Source organism: Callospermophilus lateralis, chromosome 11 (assembly GCF_048772815.1).
Source record: "Callospermophilus lateralis isolate mCalLat2 chromosome 11, mCalLat2.hap1, whole genome shotgun sequence".
In the NCBI taxonomy this organism is placed as follows: domain Eukaryota; kingdom Metazoa; phylum Chordata; class Mammalia; order Rodentia; family Sciuridae; genus Callospermophilus; species Callospermophilus lateralis.
In genome coordinates this window covers 58,767,225-58,787,346 of record NC_135315.1, presented here as the reverse complement: position 1 = coordinate 58,787,346, position 20,122 = coordinate 58,767,225, and the positions used below count along the sequence as shown (strand labels likewise).

Genomic DNA, 20,122 nt, shown 5'->3' with positions numbered 1-20,122 from the left:
CACCACATAAAAATGAAATAAAAATATTGTGTCCACTTACAACATAAAAAAAAATAAATATTAAAAAAAAGAACTCAGCTGTAGATGAGCCAGGACCTCAGGGGGAAAAGCAATATGGTCAATTGCTGAGAAAGAAAGGAAGGACAGTAGCAACCCTGTTTATAAATTAACTCCACAGGCTATAATCCCAGATGCACAGGAAGATAACAAGTTCAAAGTTAGCCTCAGCAACTCAGAAATTTCTGTCTCAAAATAAAATACAAAAAAGGCAGGGAATGTGGTTCAGTGTTAAACACCCCTGGGTTAAAACCCCAGTACCTAAATAAATAAATAACTTCTACAGGTACAGAAACATGGGCATTTATGGTCATGGAAGTGATTTAAAATACCCCATTTCTTTTCAGCACTACAGAAACCAGCCAAAAATCCTTTCATGAAAAAGCAAGAAAATGAAAGCGCATTAGGGCAGTTCCATCTACCCAGGCACCCCAGAGTCGGAACAGTTACAAAGTTTCCCTGAGATTCTTGCACAGGAACCCCATTTTTACAAATCTTTTCACCGCACTCCAACCCTTACCAAATTCTTGTCCTCAGCTTGTGCCAAAATTAATCTCCTTTGCTTTAGGTGAGGTCACAGGCTCTGGGATTTCCTCAAAGAGCAATAGAGGGTCAGGCACCTGTGTGAATGTCACACACCTGTGTGGAGGCCTGTTGGAATAACTTTCAGTTTACAGCTAGCAGCTAGCAGCTATGAGTGGTTGGGAGTGCTTGAAGAATCTACACTCAATAGGTCTGATAGGAATGCCTGCAGGATGGGATGCTCTGCTGTAGGGAGCCATTAGTGAAACCTCATCCTTAGCACTTGTAGTTAGCATTGCCAAGCTGCCAGGCCAGTAAACTGAAAGCCAGGTGCTTCAGACATGGAACTCCTAACTTAGAAACCCCCTCCCCTAGGGACAAAGACACCTTCCTGATGATAGCAATATTTAGAGCATCCTCATAGTGCGGTTACATTAGGCATAAGATGATTGGCTTATAGATGTTAAGGTTCTTGTGTGTGATTGAGGGGCATGCCCCACTGGAACACTATAACAATTGTATGCATTCCAAAAATAAACGGAGCTACTGGATGATGACCTGGGGTGGGTCTCCAGCCAGTTCTCTCACCAGCTCCTGGAGTCTGTGTGTTGGTTCCGCGTCTCTACCCACCCCCCATGCCCCACAACAAGGTAGTGGAGCGACTAATTGACTACATCAGTGACCAGAACCACAGCAATTTGGTGCCACAATGTGTTTGCTCACACCCTCGAACCTTGGGACTGACCATCCCATTGATTTCAGGTAGTAGACCCCGTTTGTGTTCTGTGTGCTGTCGGTTCCTTGAAGGTGAGCAAGGAACCCCCTCCTCTACCCCCTTTCCTTGTCCTTGTCATACCGTTGGTACCCCAAGTTGAGGCCCACACCATCATAAGCTTTGGTGTCACCTTATGATCCTGATTCACCTGACGAATTCACATAAGGCATAAGGGACTGACCAGAATTTGGAACCTTGGTTTTCTCTGTTAAAGGGCACATGGCCTTGATCTAACAAGTCAAGGAAGTCCCCCACTAAGCACAAGACATTGGACCCTAAACACATCTTTTGTTTGTCTTAGTCAGGGCCCTCCATATCAACGTCTTGGGCCCCTATATTAGGCATCTTGTCAAGTCAAAGACATTGCTTTAAGAACTCTTAAAAAAAAATGAGGAATTGTTCAGAAAAATGATCCAAGGCCCCCATGAATGGTTTCCTGACTTCTTATCTAGAGTAATCCAGGCACTTGGGAAGCTCTTTCAACCTGGCCCTACTCAAGGCTCATTAGTTAAACAATTGGCATGGGAAGGAGCCACTGCAGGAGCTGGGGCTGCAATGCCCCAGTATGCAGTGAATCCCTTTTGAAATGGATCTTTGCTACAAAGGAAATAGCCCCCTCTTCAGGGCCCATTCAGGCATTAACAGCTGCCTTTAACAAACTATCAGTTAACAAAAATGATGGGTCTTCCCAACTAAGATCTGATCCCATTTGCTAGGGCTGTAATCAGCCAGGCCACATTGAGCATTACTGTCCTAAGAATGCCAGCCTCCCTGGCCCCAAGACACCCTGCCCTAGATGCAAAAAAATGTCATCTCCCATCCACTTAAATGTTTTAAAATTACAGATGTTCCCATGTCTGTTAAAATTGACAAAAGGCCAACCTATACTAACAAGACATTTCAAGCAATTTGCAATGGTTGGCATATACATTACTTAACTGGGATTCCCTATAGCCCTTAGACTCAAGGCATTATAGAAAGAGCACACAAGAAACTATACCAACTCCCCTAATGATGTCTTGAAAAGAATCTTTTCTGATTTAAATTTTCTTTCAATTTCAAAATTTTCTATGAAAATAGCAGCATAAACATTGGGCCCCCCTCTCAGAGTCCTCCCATCTATCTATGGTCCCATGAAAGGATCCCATAACAAGTGCATGGGATAGTCTGGGGCTCCTCTTAACCATGGGAGGAGGGTTTACATGTGTTAACAGGAGTCTCACCCCATTTGGGTACCAGCAAGAAATGTCAGACCAGCCACCAACAGCCAGGCCTCAGAAACCAAGCAAAAGGAGAAGAAGAGATCATTATGACCTCCCCACTGGAGGGCTCACAAGATAACCTGGGGTGATATCAAAGCCCTATCAGATCAAGCTCAGACCATGTCACCTGCTGGAGACCAGAGCCCTGGTACTGTCTTCTTGCTTATGTGTGCATTTATAACCTGCAACTCACAGGTAAGTGCACAACAGGTAAGTATGGAGTATGAAAGGCCTCTGCCTAACGGCCTGATAACTCAAGGCCCTATGCTGGCCTGTCCAAGCAAAACGGACACACTTCAAAGTATGTCCCATGAGGGAAAAATTGCTTTGCACATAGCTATCACTCATGAATGGCTGTCTGCGGGACAGTTCTCCTCTAGCAGAGAGCCTCTAGCACCTTCTAGTGGCAAAAACCCTTCAGTGAGCAAAAGACTCATTCCACTGCAATTAAAAAACCTTTAGAGCAATTAATTAATTAATCATGATCAGGATGTTGTACATACTCTCTCTCAAATCTTGCAGAATGCATTCCAAGGACAAAAGGACACCAGGAGCCTCCTGGATCCATATCATCATAAGGCTCTTGGTCCTCACAGCCACAATTGCAACTGTGACTCTTGCCGCTCCCCTGCACCTGACCAGAAGAACCACATCCAACGGATTGGAAACAACTTATGCTGTTTCTGGGACTTTAATTGGACTTTCCCTTCCTTTGCATCAATGCAGAAAAGGACCCCCTTTATGCTATTGTGCATCATTCTGTCATTTAGCCCTTAAGTACATGCTTGGTGGGTGGGGGCTCCATCTCCTGGGATTCTTTTACCTGTTGGTTTGGATGATACTCTATTGCCTTTCTTGTTTGCTACTAATATTTCCACACGATGCCCAGTTACATCTGACCCAATAGCAAGGCACCCTTGGAATATGTCACTCTCATTTGATCATTCATGGGCCTTTACTATATTAAGGGATGTGTCTAGGGCACAGAGGTTGTGTCAGTCTACAATTTGCCTTCACAATGATATTCTCTGGGATCCAGGAATAGGAGGCATTATAGGTTTTCAGTCACTCTCCTTAGAAGGAGAAGCAAAAGTAGTCTCTGTCAGTGATCTGCCTAGTGGCATGACCATGCCCCCTCATGCTAAAGACTCATATTATTGGCCCCAACCCTTTCTGCAGAGATGTCCACAGAGAAAATTTAAGGACATTAATGAAGATATACCTCGAAGAGCTATACCTTGGAGAGATTGTCTCTCCCTTTCCAGACCTATTTCATTTCTGATGAGCTTATTAGTTGGTCCAGACCCTATACAAAAGGATAATAGAATTTTTAACAGAAACAAATACATTAACATTTAAATATCATACAGATTAGATAACAAATGCTCAAAATACAAAAGAAAGACAGTCAGGAGACTTTTTGCAATTAGGCAAACAATTGTTATGTGGCTCTTACAAATGTACAGATATCAGTCCTATTGTCACCATGGATGCCATTTGGTTTAATGGCTTACCAAAAAAAAAGTGACATTATTCTCAATCCTGGATGTCTATGGAAATATCGCAAAAGACCAGGACTACCCATATTCAGATTTTTATGTTTAAATGATATAAATTTCTGTCTTGCTTAAGCCACTTCTATTAATTTCCTTTGGCTGCTATAACAAAGTACAGTCATCTCTCTGTATCCACAGTTTCCACATCCACCATTTCAACCAACCCTGTATCAAAAATATTTGGGAAAAAAGTTACATTGTCGTTACATGTATTATATAGTAGGCCTTTGATGGTGGCATCTGCACTAAATACGTATAGACCTTTTTCTTGTCATTATTCCTTACACAAAACAGTATAAGAAATATTTATACATCATTTATACTGTATTAGGTATTATAAGTATTCTAAAGATAATTTAAAGTATACTGGACAATGTGTGTAGAAAAAAAACACCAACTTATAAAAAGAACTTGGGCATTCTTGGACTTTGGTATACATGGGGCAAAATCCATCCAAGGGTTGACTCAACTAAAAATCACTGAATTATATGCTTTCAAATTATGATGTATGAATTATATCTCAATTTTTAAAATAACAAAACCTGTCATCCCAAAAAAGGCCCTATGCTGGCCTGTCCAAGCAAAATGGACACACTTCAAAGTATGTCCCATGAGGGAAAAATTGCTTTGCAGATTGCTATCACAGAAGTACTCAGGTTCAAGTAGCCAGAAAGTAAAACACCAAAAACAGAGTGCCTTCAACAAAATCTGCCATAGTAATAAAATTAATGTGAACCAATGTTTATTGAGCACTCTCTGTGTTCTAGTGAATTTTTAAATAGGGGAGACCTCAGGGAGATTGTTCATTTTTAACACAGATTTGACAAAGATGAGACCCTGGGATATTGGGGGGAAGAATACTCCAAGAAGAGGGTGCAGGAGTATAAGGGACAGAGTGCTTGTTGTATTTAAGGCATATGGGAGACATAGAAGAACACGAGGCACACAGGGAGCAGGGCCCAGTCCTCTCCTCTTTGCTGGGACTGTCACCAGACCTACTGCCAAAGTGTCCCCATCATTTTCATTATCTGAGCATATTTCCTAGAACAATGACTTGACGGTCAAGTTGTAGTGTGCATTCTGATTCTGAAGATCCAGCCCAGGCAGGGCCTAAGCATGTGAATTTCTAACAGTCTCCCAGGTGATGCTGATGCTGCCAGTTCTAACACCACACTTCCTGCAGCAAGGTGGATCTGGTTACCTACTGCTGTGCAACAAGTCTTTCCCAACTTGGAGGCAGGGGCTGGGTGTGTAGCTCAGTGACACACTTTCCTAGCAGTCATTAGACCCTGGGTCCAGTCCCCAGCACCAGATTTGGAGTGGACATGCCAATTTATAGGCATAAGCCATGACTTAGTGTAATGGTGCTGTGAGTTGACTGAACTCAGCTGAGTGGCTCTCCTGCGGGGCCTCCATTGCAATTGCCATCAGATGCTGGCTGTGGCTACCTGACTTGGCTTACCTTGGCACTCCTGGCCTGAGATGGCTGAAACTACTGGAGATGGTCAAGCCTAGATCTATGTCCTTGCAGCCTTTCCAGGTGACCAGCTTGGGCTTCCTCAGGGTGGCCTGACACCTGACATTGGTAGTTATCTTTTTTCAGAATGAGTTTTGTAAAAGATAGTGAAAACTGCAAGGTGTTTAATGCTGATCCCAGAAATGGGCACGTTATCACTTCCTTGGTCTTCTAAGGGGCCCACCAAGATTAAAGGAAAGAACATAACTACTAGATGGGAGAAAATTCAAAAAAATTTGTGGCCATATCAATCCTCCAAAAAGATTCTAGTAGATTTCTCTCAGGAAAGGCTCAAGGGGACACCACTGCATTCTTGAGCTTTACATACTTGGGTCCTTGCCATCGGGTTTCCTTGTAGATCTAGTCTGTGGGAGATAGTATGCTACCCTCATTGCATTTTCTGGGATGGGTGGATGAATGGATGGGTAGATGGGTTTTTTGTTTGTTTGTTTAGGGAGTCTCATTATGTTAACTAGGCTGGTCTCAAACTGCTGGGCTCAAGCAATGCTCCCACCTCAACCTCTTGAGTAGCTGGGACTACAGATACACACCACCTTGCCTGGCTCTCTTCATGCTTTTGTGATAGAATTCATGGATATTCAAGTGCAGTACAACCACTGCCACCATCATCCAGGACTCCTTACCTCTGGGGTTTAATTTGGATCTATGGTTTTTTGCTTTTTGTTTTAATTCCTGAAATGATACAAGTAATCACAGTTTGCAAGCCCCTGGGCTCATGGAAACTGAAGGAATGGTCTGCCACTTAGCTGTCATGTGCCTTTTGGCCCTGTGACTCCAAGAGCTTTGAACTTTCTGATGTTCTTCATCTGCAAATCAAAATACTCACTTTGAAGAGATGCACTAAGGAATAGCAGACAATTTGGCACATACTAGATGAGTAGGCATGAAAAAAATAAAAATAAGTCAGTTGCTGAAAGACAGAAAAGAAAACCAATATTAGAGTTATAGATGGGATGGTTAATCAGGCCATTTCTTCTAGAGCAATTGATATTATTTAACAAAAGTTGTATCACTGTTCCTTTTCTTTGTCCTAGAATTTCCCCATCTGAGAATAAATTCCAAGGAAATTATTTCCAAGGGGAAAAGATGCAATTTTTCTGCAGCTGTTTTGAATAGTGCTATTCATGAGGGAGGTGACTGGAAGTAAAACAACAAGCTCAACAAAAAGCAGAGGAAGAGATTGAGACAGTGGCAAAAATGGAAGTGTAGAGGACTCAAAGAGTCAGTTTCTTCACTGAAGCAGCCACTAAACTGACAAAACCAGACAGAATCAACTCTTTTCTCCTTTTCAATGCTGGGGATTGAACCCAGGGCCTCAGTGCATACTAGGCAAGTGCTCTACTCCTAAGCCACATCCCCAGTCTCAGAGTCAACTATCTTTGGATCTCTGGAATCTAATCAAGAGTTTCCAGCAACCAGGGAAGAGCATAATGATGAACAACTTCCAAATCTAAGTTAAGAAGGCCTTTTGGTGTTTTTCCTCCCCACCTGCCACCCCTCCATTCCCCAGTATGATGGTGACTGTAGGGATGACAGCCCAGTGTTCCTGGTGTGACTTTCCAGTGCCAAGTGTCAGTATAAACTTTGTTCTTAAAAACTACTTGCACAAGCTGGGGATGTGGCTTAGTGGTAAAGCACTTGCCTAGCATGTTTGAAGCCCTGAGTTCTATCTCCAGCAATGCAAAGAATATGGTACTGGGGTTGAACCCAAAGACACACTCTACCCCTGAGTCACATCCACTGTTCATGCATTTTGAATAATCCGGCAGCCCCCTGAGGTCCCTGTGCAGGGCCTGTTTTTGATTTGCTTCCCTTGGATTCCTTTAGCTTACTAGTCAGCATCTGTTGAAAGCATCTAAGACAGCACTTGTGCAGCATCTGAGGCAAGAACAGCAGCCAGGAAAAGCAATAGACAAAGAAGCTGCAGACAGACTGAAGAGCCTGGGAAGGAAGAGACAGAGGAGACAAATATTGGGGGCAATTTCTCTACCACACACACCATGGGATATAGAGTAAAACCAGCTTGCCCAGGGTCAGATGAACACTCCAAAAGGAACGGGGAGAATCTTAGGCTTGCAACTCCAACCCATCCTCGGGCTCCACACAAGCAGGAGGTGCCGCAGTCTGGCTGGGCACAATTCAGGAGCCACTTGTCAAAAGAAACTAACTTTATTTTTAGAACCACACACACCAAACAAAACAGCTCCTCAGGAAAAAACCCTCAGAGCCCAACTGCCACCACCGGCTTCCCACAAGCCACTCTCCCTACCATCAGCCTCTCCACCTCCCACAATCCTCCTGCTCTTGAGTCTGATTGGCTGGGTTACGTGGGCGGAGCCAAAAAGTCCCCCAGTGAGCAGCTCCGTGGCCTGAAAGGGCAGGGAAACAGCCCAATGAGCATCACCACAGAGGAGCCAATCACCTAGATGTTGCTGGGGCCACTGTGAGCCAATCATCAGCTGGCAGTCTGAAAGCTTGCTGGGGCTCTCAACAAGGAGGTGAAGGCTAACCCAGAAATTTAGGCAAATAACTAAATCAGGAATGAAAATAATGACCATTGATCACCGATCCAGAAATAAATAGGAGAATATTATGCACAGCTGCATGCCAAAAAACCAGAAAAACTAGATCAAATGGGAAAATCTTTGAAACACACACATTAACAAAACTGACTCAAGAAGAAGAAGAAAATCTGAACACACCTATAAAAATGAAAGAGATGGGGCTGGGGATGTGGCTCAGGTGGTATCGCGCTCGCCTGGCATGCGTGTGGCCCGGGTTTGATCCTCAGCACCACATACAAACAAAGATGTTGTGTCTGCTGAAAACTAAAAAATAAATATTAAAAAAGAAAAGTCTAGAACCAGAGGGCTTCACAGGAGAATTGTACCCATTATTTAAGCTTTTCAAACTCTTCCAAAACAAACAAACAAACAAAAACAAAAACAAAACAAAGGGATAGCAAATGTCAATGTGACACCAAAGCCAATCAGAGACATGAAAAGGAAAGAAAACTACAGGTCAACAGTCCTCATGAATATAAATGTAAAAGTCCTGGGGAAATTCCTAGCAAATTAAACCCTACATTACATTAAAGGATTATACACCAGGACCAACAGGAATTTACCCTGGGAATTCAAGGGTGATACAACATAAGTAAATCAGTGTAATACATGGCATTAGTAAAACAGAGTGGGGAAAACATTTCAATTAGCAAAGAGAAAGCTTTTGACAAAATTAGGATTAAAAAGACCCAGGATATATGTGTATATATATATATATATATATATATATATATATATATATATAACTAGGAATGGAAGGGAATTTCTTCAATATGATAAAGATTATTTAAGAAAAACCCATAGCTACTCAAATGTTAAAGACCAAAAGTTTCCCCCTTAAGATCAGGACAAGACCCAAGCGTCCACTTTCATCACTGTTATTCAATGTCATACTAGGGAGAGCATTTAAATAACTAAAATAAATAAGAAGCACCAAATTGGAAAAGAAGTAAATCTCTCTCTGTTTTCAGATGGTATATCACATATAGAAAATCTCCAAGAGCCCACCAATAATTACTACAACTAATAAACAAAATCATGAAAGTTGCCAGGCACAAAACCATATCACAAAAATCAACTGTAATTGTATTATAGAAAATAATTCCATTTACAACGGTATCCAGAAGAATAATATTCCTTCTCCTAAAATTCCTAGGAATATAATATAAGAAGTCAGCATTCTTTAGATGTCCCATCAGGGGTGTGTGAAGGTCACACAGACACGTGGACAGGGAAGATCTTTAATATTTTCCTAAGCCCTTGAACCCCAGGCTGGCACAACCAAGAACACAGGACTGACTCTCTTTCCCCCCACCTCCCAGTCAGAGGGCTGTCTTCTCAGGAAAGCAGAAATTCTGAATTTCTCATCTTGTCTTCAACTACCAGTTTCTGAGGCTGAGTGCAGTAGGTAGGGCCTCCTTTCCTCCACCCCATCCCCACTGGTGAGAGCAAGGCTCTACCTTAGGCACAGCACCACTGAGAGTACTGGGCCTGACTGACCTTGCCTTGGCTCCTGGAGCTGTGCTTCCATGCTGGCAGAGGTGAGGAGACCCAGGGCTGTGTTCCCCTCCACCTGTAATGCCAGATTTGTGGGACCCCAATAGACCTCCAGGAGCCGAATCCAATGCAATCACACAAGATACTTTATTGCAAGCTCGAGCCTGAACTCAGAACCGTTCCCAATGCAGCGGTCGCAGGGAGTGAGTCCTGACCCTTAGTTCAGTGAGGATTTATAGGATTTTTGGGGGGCTAATCTATGCATCACAACATCACACAGCAAATCATTTCATACCGAGGGAAAATCAAACAACAACTCAACATTAGCACATTTACTGGCGGGAATAAGTTGGGTAAGGGTGATTGGTTAGTTCAAGAGGTGGATACATTTGAACTGATTGGTTTAAGCCGTGAGGGGGTGTAAGCACTAAACTACAGGGTTTCCTAAAATATTATCAATCCCGGAAACTACTGGGAGGGTCACCTGGCATTTCAGGTAATTTCCCTGTCTCACACTGATTGGTGGTTGCTAGGGGGTTGCTATGGGTCCTCACCTAGCCTAACTGAGTCAGGGACATCTGGCACCGCAGATATCTTCTGTTATTTACAGGCAAACAACTCAGCAGGGTGGGTATGTGCCTAGGAGTGCTCTGTGGGTTTTTCCAAGGACAAGGGTCATGCCCCCTCCCTCTGGACAGGCCTTGAGGTAGAAGCTGGTTTCTCAAAAATGGAGTCACATCAGTTTCTCATTCCCCTTTTTGTCTGGAACCTTGGGGACCAATCATGGTTCCCTCAGTTGGGGGGTCTATTTGAACAGGCCCTATATCTTGATAGGATTCTACTTCTGGGTCTAGGGTTTGATAGCGGGTATGCAGAACCATCATCTGAACTGTGTTTACTTTGTCCTTGATGAAAGCCACTAGTGGTCCTACTAAGGTTGACACTAGGGTATTTTTAGAGTAAAGAGTCATGCTCAGGGGACAGTCTTCAACTTCCCAGACTCACTCAAAATTGGCCTCCTAGATCCGACCTGACTTGATTTACCTATCTACACTGACTGCATGTCTAATTCTAGCTTCAATAATATGTTAGGAAACCATGTAGTTTAGCGTGTACACCCCTCATGGCCTAAACCAATCAGTTCAAATGTATCCCCCTCTTGTACTAACCAATCACCCTTACCCAAATTGTTCCCACCAGTGAATGTGCTAATCAATGTTAAAAATTGTTTGATTTTCCCATGGTGTGCGATGATTTGCCGTGTGATGTTGTGATGCATAGAGTAACCCCCCAAAACCTATAAATCCTCACTGAACCAAGGGTCAGGACTCACTCCCTTGGACAACTGTGTTGGAAACAGTTGTGAGTCCAGGCTTGAGCTTGCAATAAAGACTCTCATGTGATTGCATTGGATTTGGCTCCTGGAGGTCTATTGGGGTCCCATGAATCTGGCATCACATCACTCAGTCAGAAACACCCATTGTCTCTGCCCCCAGGACAGCTGGGAGTCAGAGATTTTGCCCATGGAAAGAGGCAAGCTATAGAAGACAGAAGTCCAAATCTTTCTCCAAAGGATCTACCTTCATTTGCAATGGAGAGAGGTTCAAATATAAATAATATCAAAAACAGTGAAGGTTATGGTGAAAGTCAGTTGGGAAGAAATTGACAGATTTATTGGAGATATAGATACATTGAAGGACTGCTACATAGCTGGAAGAGACATCTAAAAGGATCACTCCTGGGCAGAAGAAACCTTGAGTACTTACCATAAGAATTAGCCCTTTAAATTTGATTGGATCAGCATGTGGAACAATTTATGCCACAGTCCATTGTTGAAAATAGCAGAGCAATCAGCCAGCAACTGGTTGCGCTCCATTTCTATAAGTGCTCAGGGAAAGAGAGCCAGAGAGCAATCTTCCAAAACCACTCCAAAGGCAACTATAAGGATGTCTCCCACCCCCATCCCAAGAATCAGCATCAGTGGCTTCACACTGCAAGTGGGTGATGGGGAATAGACTTCCCTAAAATAATCCATCCATTCACTAAATAAGTAAAAAAAATGGCCAACAATAGTAAGCCCTGCAAGAGGATAGGTAACCAGTGCCTAGTGTTACTACAATATATTACACACAATGTAAAACAAAAAAACAAAAAACAAAAAAACAAAAAAACAAAACCAAAACCAAAACCAAAAAAAACAACCCAAATTCCAAGATATGAAAAGTAGAAGGAAAGAATAACCCAAACACTGAAGACAACTGGGCAACAGAAATTGTCTAAGAGGACCAGATGTCAAATTTCATAGGTCAGAATTTCAAAGGTTTTATAAATATGGTTTAGGGCTGGGGTTGTGGCTCAGTGGTAGAGTGCTTGCCTAGTATGTGCGAGGCCTGGGTTCGATTTTCAGCACTGCATATATAAATAAAGTTTAAAAAAGTCCATCAACAACTAAAAAATAAAAATAAATAAATGATTCAAGAAATAAATAAAACCATGATTGAAGGTGTAAAGGAAAGCATAGAATCAATGGTTCATCACATAAAGACCATTAATAAAGTGTGAAGTTGAAGTTCTATCAAGAACCCACATTTATATTAAAGACCCCACTGCCTGATCTCAGTTGGGTAGAACATCTTGATGGTAGAAACATGGAAGTTACAGGTCTAGAGTCAAAGTTATCTTAAAGTATCTTAGGCTCTTTAGAAAAAAGTCTACTTACTTTTGTAAACAACTTATAATGTATTGTTAAGCTGAACAGATCTCTACCTTCCACCAACCCTAAAGCTAAGGATGCTATAGCATCTGAAGCCTATACATTTTCCCACTTGGCTGTAGCCCACCTACATTTGTTGGATGTATTGATTTCTTTCTTTGTTTGGTGCTTTAAAAGTTCATGTGAGGTCTAGGGGTGTAGCTCAGTGGTAGAGTACTTGCCTGGCATGTGCAAAGCCCTGGGTCTGATTCCCAGAACTGTAAAAGTAGCTCATGTAACTTCTTCCACTTTAGAATACCTTATTCAAAGTAACTTAAATCTGTGTTCCCAGACCTCAGCCACTCACATTTGGCTCAGAGTAAACTATTTCTTATTTTCTTTAAATCATAATTGTTGTTTTACATCAAATAAAGATAATTTATCAAAGAGAGATAAATCATTAGAAAGAACCAAGTGGAAATTCTGGACTTAAAAACTATTATAGCTGAGATGAAAAACTCATTAATGGGGTTCAATAGTACAGTTGAACTGGGTGCAGTGGCACATGCCTGTAATCCCAGATGCTTGGGAGTCTGAGGCAAGAGGTTCATGAGTTCAAAGCCAGCCTCAGCAACAGCGAGGTGCTAAGCAACTCAGTGAGACCCTGTCTCTAAATAAAATACAAAATAGGACTGGGGATGTGGCTCAGTGGTTGAGTACCCCTGAGTTCAATCCCTGGTCCAAAAAAAAAAAAAAAAAAGAAAAAGAAAAAGAAAGAAAGAAAGAAATAGTACAGTTGAACTGGTGGAAGAATCAGTGCACTAAACTACAACTTCCCAGTTTGAAAGTATGCAGTCAGTTGCTGAAACATCTTTTCCTTTAAGAAAGAGGAGCAAAGAATGAAGTTCAGGGAGGGAGAAACTTGGTGAAATGTAGGGATAAAAATAACAGGATGGTGTAGAATTAAAAATTAGGTGAGATATGTAAAGATAAGTTTCTCCTAAATCATTTTCTTTTCTTCATTTATTTTATTATTAATTCTTTCCCAGATGATGCTAAAGCCTTTAAGGAAGATTTGTTCTATCCCTTAAAGTGTTTCAGGAGTCTTCATAATTTGCTTATTTGGGTTATAGTCAACTTCTGAGAGCAAATACGAATCTTTAATAGTGTCTTTTATCTTTAGGAGATTAGGGCTTTGATCAGAGCAAAATTTTAAAACAGAATGTCCAAGTGTCCAGCATCTGTTTTCTTTTCATAAAGTTTACAACATCATTTAGAAGGAAAGTAATCAGCAGAGGGTTGGATTGGAGCCAATCGCCTTGGAGAATTTCGCCAGCCGAGCACTTTTAGAGGCCCTGGGCTCTTGCTTAAATAACAAATACTCTGAGGGATTCCCAGGCAGAGGTAAGTGAGTGTCTTCCAAGTCCTGTTTCTGAAATAGTGATGTGAAGTACTGAATCAGTGTAGAATCTAAAAAACCTGTAAACTTCATAAAATGGCTTCCCAGCTGGACGGAGTGGCACACACCTGTAATCCCAGTGATTCAGGAGGCTGAGGCAGGAGGACTGCAAGTTCAAACCCAGCCTCAGCAACTTAGTGAGGCCCTAAGGGACTCATATAGACCCTGTCTCTAATAAAATATAAAAACAGGCTGAGGATGTGGCTCGGTGGTTAAGCACCTCTGGGTTCAATTCCTGGGGGTACCGAAGAAAAAGAAAACAGGCTTCCCAATTGTGGAATCTGTTCTCTTCCACTCCTGCTCTCCTGCATAGCTCTTGTATGATTTCTAGCCTGTGATACCACTGCTGTTCCTGGAGCAGGTATATTCAGGGTTGCATTTAACAGTCTCTTTGGTAGCTTTCTAGAACAACAGGCCATGCTAATAAGAAGTGTCATCCAGCTCTGACTGAGAAAACATCGGTGTCCTTTGAGGGATGCCACAGAAGATGACTGTTGCTATAATCTGTATCAGAAGTGGCTGAGAAGTGAAAGGGAACTTATGGTTCAGGCTGAGAATCTCTTATCTGAAATGCTTGGAACACAAAGTGTTTCAGATTTCAGAGTTTTTTTCAGATTTTAGAATATTTGCATAGACTTTTCTGGTTAAGTATCCAAAATGGTCCAAAATTTGATTTTTTTTTTTGGAGATGCTGGGTTGGAAGGCAGGTCCTAATGCATTCTAGGCTCTACCAGTGAACTGTATAAAAAAAACTGTGAAACTTTTTTTTTTTAATGTTCCTTGTGATTTCTTTCAACTGTGTTCAAGTTTTCTGAATGCATAAATTATTACATTTGTGCTTAAGTACTTCAATTTTGGAGGTGCAATTGTAAATTGTTTGTATTTTTAATTTTAAATCCTGATATGTCGCTGATATATGGGACATGGAGTTGCCTTTTGTCTACTGGCCATCTACTTTACTTCTTCTGTCTCCAACTTTCTTTGTCTGTTTTCTGTTTGTATAGCTGAATTGCTGAGACTGAGTATTTGTAAATAGAGTAATTTATTTTTATAGTTTTGGAGTCTAGGAAGTCCAAAGTATAGGAACTGCCTCTGGTGAGTGCCTTCTTTCTAGTGGGGACAGTGCAGAGTCCCAGAGCAGTGCTGGGCATCACACAGCAAGACCTTAGAAACTTTTTGGATGCCATGTTGGTATACAAGAAGCTTCAGATTTGGGAGCATTTGGGTTTCATATTTTCAGTTAGGGATGCTCCACCTGTATGGGAAATTTTTTATTATAAATGTTGAATTTACATTTGCAATGATTAGTTTTCTCAACTCTTTGGAACTAGTGTAAGCCATATATGTATGTGTATGTGTTTGAACATCCATATATACATAGGTATATACATATATATATATGATATATATATGTGTGTGTGTATATATATATATATGTGTGTGTGTGTGTGTGTGTGTGTGTGTGTGTGTGTGTGTGTGTATGATAGGATCTTTCTATGTTGCTGGACTTGAGTGATCCTCCTTTCTCAACCTCCAAAGTGCTGGGACCATAGACAGTACCACCATGTCTAGCTTCATTGTGTGTATGTGTGTGGGGGGGGAGGTTGTGGTCCTGGAAATTGAACCCAAGGATGATCTACACTGAGTTACAGCTCAAGCCCTTTTTATTTTTTATTTTGAGACAGAGACTCACTAAATTGTCCAAATTGGACTGGAACTTGAGATCTTCCTGCTTCAGCCTCCTAAATTGTTGGGATTACAGGCATGTATCACCTCACCTGGCCACCTGTTGTTTGTTTTTCACATTCATTATCAGACAAAGAAAGTACAGAATAAGGCATGATCTTGGTGAATGTTAGCATTAGTATTCCAATGGACAGAGAAAAAGTAGGGTCACCTATGGAGAATGAACTATCATTCTACCCTAAGATGCCCTGAAGTTCTCTGTAGAAGTCTGAGGGTCACATTGAAGGCTTTGTCTTTCTTCTACTGTGAATAACTACCTTTTGCCTTGTGCTTTGGTAGATTTACTGGGTAACAACTTATATAACTCATTGGATCCTCCTACAACCTTATAGGACAAGATGGGGCAACTGAGATTTGCTCACTTCCTTCCACTGTATTCTTCCCACTCCTGAGCTTTGGCCTCTGCTAGTAGCAAAGGTCAGGGCCCACAGTGGATGTGGGGCTCCTGCTTCTCTCCCACAGGTATTATGGCGGGACTGAGTTTACTGATGAACTTGAAACACTCTGTCAGAAGCGGGCTCTGCAGGCCTATCACCTGGATCCACAGTGCTGGGGGGTCAACATCCAGCCCTACTCAGGGGATGACCAATCTAGATTGTCCCATGTAGCCCCTCCAGGCCAGGCCCCCAGGCTGATGTTTACAAAAGGAGTCCTAAGTAAGAAATGAGCCAAAGAGATGGTGTGTGCGTCCTTCTCCACTGCCCTTGGGCTCCCACCTCTGCCTTCCTAGGAACGTCCCCTTCTCTTACTCTCAAGGAGACTGGTGCAGGGTTACCTCTTGGGATCAGGGAGGTCATATTGGTGGCCAGGTGTGTTCTTAGTCACTCCTGGATAATTATCTAGTAGCCAAGCTCCTGGATGCCACTCAGGAAGAAATAATCATGCCTCTTCTGGCCTCCTATTTCGGGCTCCCCTGCAAAATTTGCAGTGTACATGGCCCTGATTGAGCCCCATGGGCGCATCATGGGTCTGGACCTGCCTGATGGGGGCCACCTGACCCATGGGTTCATGAAAGACAAGAAGAAAATCTCTGTTACATCCATCTTCTTTGAATCTATGCCCTATAAAATAAGAGATGATCTGTCTCTCCATTCCCTTTCATTGGAAAACTTCCAGTACCTGAAACAGTGAGTGATATCCTGTTTTGTCCTTTTTTTTTAAAAAAAAATATTTTTATTAGTTGTTCATGGACCTTTATTTTATTTACTTACTTATATGTGGTGCTGAGCATTGAACCCAGTGCCTCACACATGCTAGATAAGTGCTCTACCAATGAACCACAACCCCAGCACAAACTTTGTCCTTCTTAGGAGGTAATTCATCATCTGATAATCCAGTGTATCTATGCTACGTATGTTATCCACCTGAAGTCACTTAGTAGCCATCTCAGCTGTGAGATCTGCTGCCCCGATACTGCAGTGCACCTACAGAGTTTAGTAGCACCCAATGTTTCAGGTATCACTGGGGGTCGTGGCACATCTCTCTTGTGGAGAAGGAGGGACTGCACAAACTAGTGGGGCTTAAAAGTGGCATCACTATTTTCCCTCTGTTCAGCATTCTCATTTGCTTAAGAGAATGCTTTGAAATGATTTGTGTAAAAAGAAACCCCCCAGGCTCCCAGTCAGTTGTCAAGGGTCTGCCTTTCTTACCAGCTTTGCACATCATGGAGGCCAAGAATTTTGAGATGATGGAGCCTCTTCCTCATCTTGCACTGTTTGCTGTAAGGAAGTAGGGGATCATGCCGAGGATGCTCTTGGCACGAGAGGTCTTCCATGTGTACACCATAATTAGGAGCTCCACGATGGAGGTGTTGACATCCCTGCAACCCAAGAACAGAAAATCCCACTGAGGGGTGTGAGACTAAAGATTTCCCTCCTGACCTGGGGATGTAGCTCACTAGTAGAGCATGCTTAACATGCTTGAGGCCCTGGGTTCCATCCCCAACACCAAAATAATAACATTACTGTCTTCATATTCCAAGACTTAAGGTGCAAGATGAAGAAACTAGTGATGTCTTCTCTTCTCGCGTCTCCATGAGCCCTCCCCACATTTCCTCTCAACTGATGATTTTAGTTTCTTAGAGGCAATGAGGATTACAATCTGGTGTGCAAACTTCCTCTCTGACTAATGGCTTAGCACAGGCCGAATGCAGGGTGCAGATGCACCTGGTGGTAGGATCCCATGGAAGCTGTCTTCTCACAGAGAACTGGTCTCAGAGATAACTCCAAAATTACACTCTACTCCCCACTCACTCCTGGCTCCTGGAAGATCTTGCTCCAGCAATCCTCCATCCCTGCTTACACCATCATCTGTCACACTCCCCTGGCTCATACTCATCAGATTGTAAATATTCATGTCCTTCCATTAAAACTACAATTCATAACCACCTTCTCTGAAGCCCCAATTCTTTGCTCCCCTTTGTAGTACATCTCAGGAGAGTTCTCTACCCTCACTGCTCTGACTCAGACATTCTCATTCTCTCCTAAACATATTCCAAAGAAACTTTTGTCGCCCAAACACCCCCAAAGCTGTTCTCACCAAGGTCGATGGCCTCTAAGTGGTTAAATGCACCAGTCAACACTCAGTTCTATTTCTTGGCCCCTCAGCAGCATCTGCTGCAGCTGCTCACCCCTGTCCCTTCATAAGGTTAATGCGCCCCACTTCCAGGACACCCCTCTCTGGTCTCCCCATGCCTTCCTTGTTTCTTCTGCTGGTTTCCCTTTGCCTGACCTCCACCTAAGACTTTCATTGGTCTTTTCCTGTCTCCCCTCATCCCTTGAGCTTCTAATTCGATTTCATGGCTTTGTAAATGTTGGTGACTCTCACATTCTCAGCTCCAGCCATACACCTCTGAACTCGGATCTCATAGTCCTACAGGTGCTTGATGGTTCCACTGGAATGTGTATCAAGGCTTCTTAGGACTTAACCTACCCTAAGGCATAAATCACCGTTGTCGGCTTTGGAACTGACTTCCTTAACCAGACTCCTGAGCATAAGTAGTAAAATCAAGAAACAATAAAAATCTGAAAAGCTTCTTCTCAGCAAATGAAACAATAATGTGAAGAGAGCCTACAGAATGGGAGAAAATCTTTACTACATGCATGTACCTTAGATAGAGCACTAATCTCTAGGATATATAAAGAACTCAAAAAAGTTAACATAAAAAAAACAAATAACCCAATCAATAAATGGGCTAAAGAACTGAACAGATACTTCACAGAAGAAGAAATACAATTGATCAACAAACATATGAAAAATGTTCATCTCTAGCTATTAGAGAAATGGAAATCAAGACTTCTCTAAGATTTTATCTCACTCTAGTCAGAATGGCAGTTATCAAGAATACAAGCTACAGTGTTAGCAAGGATGTGGGGGAAAAGGTACACTCATACATTGCTGGTGGGAATGCAGATAGGTGCAATCACTATGGAAAGTAGTAAGGGATTCCTCAGAAAACTTGGAATGGAACCACCATTTGACCCAGCTATCCCATTCCTCGGTTTATACCCAAAGGACTTAAAATCAGCATACTATTAGTGATGCAGCCACATCAATATTTATAGCAGCTCAATTAATGACAGGGGGTATAAGGGTAGTAAGGATAGTAGAATGAATTGGACCTTATTACCCTATGAACTTATATGATTACATGACTGGTGTGACTCTATACCATGTACAACCAGAAGAATGAGAAGTTATACTCTGTGTGTGTGTGTGTGTGTGTGTGTGTAAATGTGCATTCTTCTGTCATGTATAACTAATTAGGACAAATTAAAAAAACTATAGCAAAGATTTTATTTCTTCCACCAGCCCCTCCCCAAGTACTTGGGATTGAAGGCAGGGCTTCTTATTGCTAGGCAATTTCTATACTACCAAGCTGAATAATTCAGCCATTTATTATTTTTATTATGTTTAGTTTTCAGACAGGGTTTGGGTGTGTTGACCAGGCTGGGCTCAAACCTACAATACTGCCTCATCTTCTTGACTAGGTGGGATTATAGGCATGCACAACATGCCCTGCTTTCTTCTTGAATTGAAGAAAAGTGTCTTTGACTTGGGCATCTTGATTCATATTCTATAGGCAGCAATTTGCCCTTAAATGTGGACAGTGATGTGCACTGGCAAGCTGGGCATTTCCAGTCTATGCATAAGTCCATTGCAAACCCCCAAATGGGCAAAGGATTAACAAGATTAACAACAAAGTAACCAAAGATAGCTTCAGCATGCAACTTCCCACAGGCTTTAAATTGGGGTCTTGTTCCTTTCCTGCTTATTACCCCTTACATAACAAAGAAACCCCCCAAACAGTGCCTTAATACAAAGTTTCATAATTACCTCTCAATTTTCTATGCTTTGACTGGACTTACCCGACTGGTTCTTGTTTAGGGCCCACACTGTTGCAGTCATCCTGGGTGTCATCTGGACTGGACATCCATCATGACTCACTCCTTTGGC

General features: G+C 42.2%; 1 pseudogene; it reads left to right on the top strand.

The window, feature by feature from the left end:
* LOC143410556 (uncharacterized) overlaps positions 1-16,798 on the top strand; it is a 28,394-nt pseudogene extending 11,596 nt beyond the window's left edge.
* The last annotated feature ends 3,324 nt before the right edge of the window (positions 16,799-20,122 follow it).